Source organism: Elephantulus edwardii, unplaced genomic scaffold (genome assembly GCF_000299155.1).
Source record: "Elephantulus edwardii isolate Elephantulus edwardi_28Jun2011 unplaced genomic scaffold, EleEdw1.0 scaffold00125, whole genome shotgun sequence".
NCBI classification, from domain to species: domain Eukaryota; kingdom Metazoa; phylum Chordata; class Mammalia; order Macroscelidea; family Macroscelididae; genus Elephantulus; species Elephantulus edwardii.
In genome coordinates, this window is record NW_006399875.1 from 5,685,694 (window position 1) to 5,696,592 (window position 10,899).

Here is a 10,899-nt window from a genome sequence, read left to right on the forward strand (position 1 = left end):
AACAGTGAATCAGGGTTCCAGTTTCTCCACAACCTCGCCAGCATTTGTTGCTTGCTGTTCTGTTAAATTTTGCTATTTTGACTGGGGTGAGACGATATCTCATAGTTGTTTTAAAGGATGATATTCTTGATATCTTCCCACAACTCATCTGGTCTTCGCTTATTAGTGAGGCCTCAAACCTGTTTCTGAGTTGGTTTTTAAATTCAGGTGGGATACACTCAACAAGAAATTTATGTTCCTGTGGATTTGATCTGACTTTCTTTGGCTTTAATTTGATCTGCATATGAGTAGTTGATCATCTGTTCTGCAATTAGCACTTGGTCTAGTTTTCACTGTGGTAATTAACTTCTCCAACAAGTCCTTCTACAGATGTAATCGATCAGATTCCTGTGCATACCATCAGGTGAAATCCATACGTATAGCTTGCATTTATGTTTCTTATAAAAGATATTTGCACTGAAAAAATCATTGATTGTGCAGAATTCTATCATTCTATCTGCAGCCTCATTTCTGTCACCAAGTCCATGTTTTCCAACTACTGATTCTTCTTTCTGATTCCCAACTTTTGCCTTCCAGTCACCCATTATTATTAATACATCTTGGTTGCATATTCAATTGATTTCTTACTGCAAAAGTTGGTAGAAATAATCTGTTTCTTCCTCTTTGGCTCTGTGTTGGTGTACATATTTGAATAATAGTGGTATTAACAGGTTTTCTTTATATGTGTATGGATATTATCCAGTTGCTCACAACATTTTATTTCAAGATGAATCTAGAAAAAGTATTTTTAATTATGAAAGGAACCCTGTTTTTTTCCTTCTCTTTTCATCTCAGGTGTAATATATCATATGATCATTTGATTAAAAGCGTCCCATGCCAATCCATCTCTTTTCACTAATGCCTAATGTTGTTGTTGTTGTTGTTATGTGCCGTCGAGTCACTTGCGACTCATAGCGACCCAATGTACAACATCCCTAAACCCTGCTCTATCCTGTGCCAATCGCACTGTCTCTGACACTCCCATCTCGATTACCCCAGTCACTGAATATTTCCGTACTTGAACATACCATGGAACGTCAAGAAAATAGGTCAATCATGAGATGAGTGAAGACAAGTCTTTCCTTGGAAGCTAGGATTTTGAAACTCTACCTCACTTGCTTTGGGCAGATGGCCAGGAGAGATCAGTCCTCGGAGAAGGATATCATGCTCCAAATGGTGGACAGACAGGGCAGAAGAGGGAGACCCAGGAAGAGTTGGATTGATGCAGTAACTGGGGCAATGGGGGTTGGTGTATCAGAGTTAGTGAGACTGGCTCAGGATAGGGAAGGGTTAAGAGCCGTTGTACATGGGGTGGCTGTATATCACAAGTGACTCAATGGCATATAAAAACAATAATACACTATGATAGGTTTGAAAGCAGGAGTGGCATCCACTTCCTAAGAAACATGTCTCCGGAAACCCTATGAACTTTGATAAATGTCTATAGTTGTAAAGGGGCTTCAAGCCTTTTGTTCATAGGGTTGCTCTGAGTCGTGCTTGACTCGAAAGCAATCATCATCAACAACATCAACATCAGTTTGCTTACAAACTTCATAAACATGTGTTTCACAATATCACTATTCTTTATTCATAGTGTATTTCATATACTCATTCCTGTTCATTATGCTTTGTAAAATTAATCACCACTGAACTATGCCCACTGTTACCCTGTTTTTCCAGATCCCTTCCAGATCTTTCCCATTTCCTTTACCACTCCTTTCCTCCATCCACCAATGACTTCCCCCCACCCAGGCTCACCTCTCTGACACCACCCTGCCTCCTCCCTCGGATCCTCACACTTGTTTTACCAGAGTTACCTTTCTATTTCTACAATAATGGTCTTAAGCACTATTTGTCTTCATAGACTGAATTAGTTCACTCAGCATTATGCTCTCCAGTCTCTCCCAACTTATGTATTTTCAAAATCATTGCTCCTGAGTGCTGTGTAATATTCCATCGTGTGAACATACACAGTTTCTTAAATTCATTCAATTGTGGTTGGACCATCCAGACATTCTTGTTCATGGTCCTGCTCTGTGCACAGCTTTCTAGAGGGTGGGGAAATGGGGGTGGTTTTAATGAGTTAGTAGAAATAATGTTTTCGACGTGGTGGTGTCAATTTGTAAAAGAAACTGTGCTGGCAAAAGTAGAAGGTCGGTGAATGAGAGGAGGGCAAGGGTCTCTCTTCCAATCCAGAGTGATGAGTTGACAATGACTACAAGACTTGAGGGTGCTGGAGACAATGAGATGACACAGAATAGGGAGAGGTTTCAAGCTGCTGTTCAAAGGGTCACTATGACCTAACAATAACATAATATCAACAGCAGCAGCGTTTCATTATGGGATTTCCCAGATGGCTCAGGAGAACTATTACTTTCCTCTTTGTTTATATTCCACTTGGAGCAATGCTTGAACTCTCATTTTTTTATATGTTCTCTCTGAGATCTATTAATCTAGAGACTAAAGTCAGCCTGATGCAGGCCATGGACTTCACAATTATTTACAATGCATCCGAGAGCCAGACAATGGACAAAAATGACAGTAGAAGAATAGATGCCTTTGAGTTGTAGTGCTAGAGAAAACTATTGACCATGCCATGGACTGCCAAGAGAACAAATAGGCCTCTCATGGAGAGGGTGAAACCAGGTTACTCCTTGGAGGCAAGGATTTTGAAGCTCCGTCTTACATACTTTGCACATGTTGTGAAGAGGGATCAATCCTTGCAGGAGGGTATCATGCTTGGAAGGATGGAAGGACAGCACAGGAGAAGATGACCCTGGATGAGATGGATTGACGTAGTGTGGCCATGGGGTCAGATGTGTCGGAGATGTTGAGATTGCCTAAGGATAGGGCAGGGTTCATGGGTCCCTATGAGTCATAGTCAACTCAGTGACACATAACAACAAGGGAAGGAAAAGTTAGCATTGGTTTGACCCTAGCTCCTGTCAGCTTCGTGAGTGTCAGTGCAGGTCTGTGTCTGTAACAATTTTCAGTTGCTGGTTTTCCAGAAGTCAGTCTCTAGACCTTTCTCCTGAGGCACTTCTGGGTGAATTGAACTTCCAAACTTTCAGTTAGCAGCCAAGTGGGTTAACACACCCTGGAGAATTCATGTTAACACACTGCAGAGACCCTGTGCTCCGTATATAAAAAGCAAATAAACCGCTGCTATCAGCAACTTTGCGTCGCATTTCTGAGGCTGTTAATCTTTACGGGAGGAAATTGCCATCAAGTTAGTTCTGACATCGCAAAGCTCCATCCGGTTTCTGAAGGCTGGGAGTTCTCGCAGGAGGAGATCACTCATCTTTCAGAGAAGTTGGTGGATTTTAACCTTTAACCTTTGGGCGGAGAGCTCTGGTGGCCTATTGGCAAGAAGCTATGCTGCAATCCCAAAGGCACGTGGTTCGAATTCCCCTGCTGCTCTATGGGAGAGGGGTGAGCAATCTTCTCCCATGCGATTTACTGCCTCTGAAAACCTGCTGGACGGTCAGCTATGGTTCTACCTCGACAGTACACGATAACAACATCCTTTGAGTTATGAGCACAACTCAAGTCACACAAGTCTTTTATTAACCACTTATGTTGCAAATTGTTGCTGTGTGCTGTTGAGCCGCGTATGACGCATAGTGACCTCATGAACAACGAACCTTTCTCTGTCCTGTTCTGTCCTTATAATCATTGGCACGCTTGAGCCCATTGCTGCAGTCACCATGGCAATCTGTCTTAAGTGTCTTCTTCTCTTTCTTTGACCATCACCTTATAAGCATTATGTCTCACTCCAAGGAATAGTCTCCCCTAACTGAATTGAAGTCTCACCATCCTTACCTCAAAGGGGCATTCTGGCTGCACTGTTCCTAAGACATATCTGTTTGTTCTTTTGGCTGTCTGTGGGATAGTCAGTATTCGTCTATAACACCACAGCTCAAAGACATCTTCTGTCACCTTTATTCATTGTCCAGTTCTCAGATACAGAGCAAGTGATTGAAAAGACGATGGCCTTAATCAGGCACACCTTAGTCTTCAAACTAACATCATTGCTCTTTACTACTATCCTCAGCAGTGGAATTTCCCATTGCACTATGTCTCCTGATCTCCTGACTGCCTTTAACAAGGGTGTAGACTGTGGTTGCAAGCAAGATAAAATAGTTAATATTTTCAATCTTTTCTATATCTGTCATGATGATGCTTTTTGTTCTAGTTACGAGGATTTTTGTCTTCTTTATGCTGAGATATAGTCTATATTGAAGGCTGTTTGTTGTTGTGTCAAGTCAGAACTGACCCACAGCCAACTCTCCAGGAGTTTTTCAGTGACAGTAAACCACGTGGGGAGAGACTGCCATCTTTTTCCACAGAGCCGCTGGTGGACTCTCACCATGTACCTTTGCTTCAGCAGCCCAGATCCTTACCACTAAGCCACCAGGGTGCCACAGACTTTGCTTTTCTGCAGCAAGGGATTCAAGTACTCCTTAGTTTTAGCAAGCACGTTGTTTGTGTCATCTTGGTATTGCAAACATTTCCACTCATTTATAGGCTTTGTTTGGGTTGTTTTTACTATCCTTTATAAAATGTCTCTTCTCCCCCTAGTTAAAATGCTGAAAAATTTGACCTAGTTCCTAAGTAAAAAAAACCAACAAAGAAACAACCGTGCATCTGAAAAAAACCACGAGCTGCAATAAAGTTCAACATTGGTTGACGCCTAGCCATTTCTTCGTTTCAGCAAAGCAGTGCGTGCCTACACTTGGAGGAAGCAGGACTCTTAGCTCTGGCTGCGAAGTCGACATTCTAATCGACATTTGGCTGAGCGCCTTGGGACACACATGACTTATAGATGCTTTGTTCACAGCAGAACATAAATACTTCACTAAAGCTTCCATTTGTCATTTGTGCTGGGCATTTCTGAACTTATGCAATATGAATTACATTTTGTAATGGCCCTTGTGTTGAGGTCTTCTGGGAAAATATTGTTTTCAGTGAGACAAAGCAAATTGCAGCCGTTTCTAAAGGGACCTGACTTTTGTACAAGGAAATACATTTAATCTGACATAGTTACTCTAATGATCTCTTGTGTTATCTTTTATTGAACACCAAAGGAGGTCTGCCCGTCATAGACTTGCATGTGGCTGACCATGCTCACAATGAAATGCCAAATCAAAGTGGGAGGAAGTTACAGGAATAGAACTCACAGCCCAGCCTTTGAGAAACAGATGGGCCCAGTTCACCCATGCAGGACACGCCCTCCTTACCACAAGAACAGCGGGGGGTGGGACAATCTTTTGTGCCCAAGTCACTCCCTGGGAATATTACGTGTTGAATACCGTTATAGGCAAAATTGCATTCCTGAAATATTTATGCTCGTATTCTAATCTGTGGCCTTTGTAAACTCTACTTTATTTGAAAATAAGGTCTTTAAAGATGTTACCAGTTAATGAACAGTCATCTTGCTGTTAGCTCCCATCAAGTTGAATGTGCCTGTAGGGCTCTCTTGGCTCTTGTCTTTTTTTTTTCTTAAATTTGTTGATGGTTTGTGTGCTTTGTTTGATTTGTGTTTGTGTGTTTTTTTTTCCAATTGGTTTGTTACAAAGTTCATATACATTGTATTTCACACTTTTCTTTATTCACATTGTGTCTCATACAATCATTCTCATGCATTGTTGTTTGTTGTTCTTATGTTTGCGACTCATAGCGACCCTATGTACAAGAGCCCTGAACGCCATTCTATCCTGTGCCAACCTCGCTGTCTCAAACGCACTCATTTCCAACACTCCACTCACACAATCGATCCATCTCATCGAAGGTCTTCCTCTCCTTCGCCGCTCCTCCATTCTGCCAAACATGATGTCCCTCTCCAAGGAGCAGTCTCTCCTTGCAACATGCCCAAAGTATGTTAGATGGAGCTTCAGAATCCTTGCCTCCAGGGAGCATTCCGTCTTCACCCTCTCTAGCACAAACCTGTTTTTTCTCCTAGCAGTCCATGGTATATTCAACACTCTTCTCCAGCACCACAGCTCATAGGCATCAATTCTCTTTCTATCATCCCTATTTACTGTCTAACTCTCTGATGCATAGCACATAATTGCAAAGACTATAGTCTGGATCAGGCTCACCTTAGTCTCCAGCCTGATGTCGTTGCACTTGAGTACTCTTGAGAGGTCCTGCACAGCTGATTTTTCCCAGTGCAATTTGTCTCCTGATTTCCTGGCTGCTGTTACCAAGAGTTTTGACTGTGGAACCAAGTAAACTAAAAACCAAACTCTCATGCATTATATTTTATAAATTAATCATCATTGGACCTTGCCCATCATTACCTATCTTTTCACCCAGATCCTTCCCATTGCCTTCACCCCCTCCCTCCACCCACCTGGTTATGTGTTTTCTACTCTGTCACTGGGTAGATTCAAATGGCCAACCTTTAGGTTCATAGCTGATCACAAATTGCGTATGCCACCCAGGGACCTCCCTCGCCACTCTCAGCCCTGCCCCCATCTCTTCTCTCTGGTTCAGCATTTCAGGAACCCTCCTGCCTCCTCCTAGCTCTCTCTTCTAGCTGGTTACTGACATTTCCCCTTGCCTCATCATTGCATTACCCAGGCCCTCTTAATCTTCCTTCTTCACCAACCATCTTCTAGGTGAAGCATTTCTTATTCAAAGCATCCACCACCAGAGCCCAGCGTCCACCTCCTTTCAGTGGCCACTAAATGCAGGTCAAAGGATTCTGGTGTTCCTTCCTCTCTAGGCTCAAGCATGAAATGCTTCCTCTCCATCTCTTCTTGGGTGCTTGACTCACAGCATACATGGCATGTGATGAGGCCTTGGGATGGAGCTGTTCAGCCTTTGTTCACAGTGTTATCTTTGATGCAATGGATCAAGGTGAAATCCAATGGCAGTAGAATCATAGTTCCAGAGTAGGAAAGACCTGGCATGGGTCTGACCCCATGCCCTGGTTTTGGACATAGGGAAGGTGGTACAGAGAGGAAAGCGAGTTTGAAAACAGAACCAGGCCTGGCTCTAAAGGGATTTAGGAAGTTGGCAACTGTACTAGGGAGAAAGAATCATCTTGCTCTGTCCCTAAAAGCACTTGTGTGAGATTCAGAAGAGTCTCATTGGCACCTAGGGTTACTTACACCTCTGGTAGTTGTATTAACATCTTAGAATTCCATAGCAAAGTATTGTAAGACAGGTAGTTTACAACAACAGCTCCGTATTATCTGTCTTGTCATTTGAATTCAAGATGCTGGAAGACCTGTGCTCTCTCAGAAGTCCCAGAAGATTCTTTCTTATTTCACTCAGCCAGCTGGTTGTATTCCAGGAGTAGGTTGTAGGACGGGAAGAATAATAGACAAAATGAGCTGACATCAGGGTGGATGACCAGATGACTATATAAGTATTGTGCTGTGTGTCAGCATAATATTGCTGTTGTTGATGTTCTTAGGTGCCATTGACTCAATTATAAACCAGATCGTTCCCATTTCCTTCACTCCCCCCTCTCTCTACCCACCAAATTATGCAATCCTGTGATTAACCATCCTCCACGCCCCACCCATCCTCACCCCTCTGCTCCCCCTCCATCCTCCCTTGGATCCTCATACTCATTCTACAATAATGGCTTTACACAGTTTTACACAGTTTGTCCTTATGGGACTGAGTTAGTCCACTCAGCTTAATGCTATAGATGTGAACTCTGGCCTGCCGTGGCCACCGTCACGATGTCCAACACGCTCATGACAACCGTTAACAGTGATGGTGTCAAACCATCTTGATGTGTGACCTCTGCTCCCACACTGAACCTCTACCTTTCCCAACATGAGGTCTTCTTCCAAGGTCTGGGCCATTTGGACAACATGTCAAAAGAATGTGAGGCAAAGTTTCACCATCTTTCAATAGAATCATTTGAGAAACTATGGTTTATTCACACAATGGAATGAGCAGGAGCAATGACTCTGTAAATCACTACCTAACTTGGGAGGGCTGGAGAGCATTCTGAGTGAACTAATTCAGTCCCATAAGGACAAATACTGTATAAAACCATTAATGTAAAATGAGTATGAGGATCCAAGGGCAGGAAAGAGGGGGAACAGAGGTGTGAGGATGGGTGGGGAGTGGAGGATGGTTAATCATGTTGTAGTTGTTGTTGTCATTAAGTACCATCGAGTCGTGACGACTCATAGAGACCCTATGAATGAAAGACCTGAACACTTGTATAACTTTGGTCATTTCTCCATGTTCATAGAGTTTCCTCAGGCAAGCCATTTTGGAAGTGGATGCCCCTCCTACTTCCAAGCTTGTTTTAATCAGGGAGTTCCACCAAACACTGTTCACCAGGGGTAATCATTATGGCATTTTAACATCAGTGTCAGTGTTTAGCATCAAAGCAACCATGAGTTACCTCTGTATAGCAAGTGGACAGACCAGAGCTATGCCACTTAGAATGCTTGACCAAAAACAATTAAAACCCGACCTGAGGGCCACAGATTAAAATCACCCACCTTTGGCTTGGTAGCATCATTTTCTACCCACTAGGCCAACAAAGCTCTCTCATCGTCATCGTCGTTGTTAAGTACTGTCGAGTCATAGATGACTCATAGTGACCCTATGAATGAAAGACCTGAGCACTTGTATAACTGTCATCATTTCTCCAAGTTCATAGAGTTTCCAGAAGCAAGCTATTTTGGAAGTGAATACCACTCCTGTGTCCAAGTTTGTTTTAATCATAGGGTTGCATAATCTGATGGGTGGACAGAGAGGGGAATGAAGGAAATGGGAAAGATCTGGTATGAAAAAGAGTGTATATGAACTTCGTAAATAAACCAGTATTAAAAAATAAAAAGAGAATGTGAGGCAATGTTTCATCATCTTTGTCTCTAAGAAGGACCCTGGTTGCACTACCTCTAAGACTTACTTGTTTGTTCTTTTGGCAGTCCATGGTGTGTTCAATATTCTTCAACAGCGAACAATTCAAAGTATTGATAGTTCTTCAATCTTCTTGATTCATTGTCCAACTTTCAAATGCATAAGAAGCAATGGAAAAGACCATGGCTTTGATCAGGCATACCTTAGTCTTTACGCGGATACTCTTTTCTTTAACCCTTTTATTTGACAGCAGGTTTTCTCAATTCCCCACATCTTTGCATTTTCGACTGCCGCCTCCCTATGTGTTGATTGTGGATACTAGCAAATTTAAATCATTGACAATTCCAATCTTTTTTCCATCATGATGTTGCCTACTGGTCCAGTGGTGTGAATTTTTGTTTTCCTGATGTTGAGTCCCATATTGAATGATGTAGGCTTTGATCTTCTGCAATAAATATTTCTCAAGTCCTCATTATTTTCTGCAAGCAAGGTTGTGATATCTGCCTAGCACAGATTATTGATGAGTCTTTCTCCAATCCTGATGCCACATTCTTCTTCATAAAGTACAGCTTCTCAAATTATTTTCTTCTCACATATAATGAATAGATGGGGAGCTACAACCCTGTCACGTGCCTTTCCTGATTTTTAAACCATGCAGTGTTCTTTTGTTCTGTTTGGAAAGCTGCTTATTGATCTATATATATAGATTTTTCACAAACACAATTAAGAATTCTGGGACTTCTGTTCTTATCAATGTTATCCATAATTGTCTTCGACGGCACATAACAACAGCACCAACAACAACTCATACTCAAATACCTTTGGATAGTCAATAAAGCATAAGTCCACGTCTTTCTGATATTCTACTTTCAGTCAAGATCTATCTGACATCACCAGTGACAGCACTCATTCCATGAGCTCTTGTGAATTCAGTTTGGATTTTTGGCAGTTGGCTTTCTATGCACTGTTTCAGCTGTATTTTAATAATCTTCAGCAAGATTTTACTAGTGTGTGGTACCAATGATATTGTTAGTTTCCACCTTCTGCTAGATCTCCTTAAAAAAATGGGAACAACATGGATCTCTTTGAGACAATTAGCCAAGTAGCTTGTCTTCCAAATTTTCTGGCATAGGCTACATGAAAAAGTTCAATATTGGAAATCAAAACAATGCCAGAGATGACTGTGTAACAGGTAAACCATCAATTACTTATGGGAAAGTTCAAATAGAAGCTGAAGAAAAGAAAAACAAGTGCACAAATAAAAAAATAAAGCCTAGGGTCCATCCCAATTGAATTTAAACTACATCTCAAGAATGAAGGCTTTAGTTGCCTAGTGGATAGGGAGTTTTGCTGTCAACCCAAAGGAAGGCACTTTGGATCCAGCAGCTGCTCCTGGAGATAAATATTGGCAAGTTCCTTCCACGTCATTTACAATCTCGGCAAAACCACTGGAAGATCAGCTATGAGTCAATTTCAATTCCACGGTGATGAATTTCTATTGTTTTATGAAGAACAGATTATATGCACTGATTAAGGAGAATAATAATGTTTTCATTTAAAAAACATGAAATTATTCTAATAATTAGTTACAATAGTTATAACGATACCAGCTTGCATTTATCAGTGTATTTGTAAGGCTGAACCTCTATGCTAATATACTTTCGGAGCTCTCTGCTTCACTCCTCCAGCTTCTTGGATTATTTGTCAGTGTTCAGATTAAAGATGTCTAGTGAGAGCATACAGTTAGACATCTACCTTTTCTGGCTTCAAATCGTGCACTGCTCCCTTATTCTCTTCAAACGACAGTTTCATGGTCTCTCTACAGGTTTCACAAGAGCACAATTAAGAGTTCTGAGATTCCCACTCTTCAAATCTGTTGTTATAACCTGTTGTTATTATCCACAGTCCAATGTCTTTGCATAGTCAATAAAACACCAGTAAATAGTTTTCTGGTATTTTCTGCTTTTAGCCCACATCTATTTGACACCAGCAATGATATCCCACTTTCTACATCCT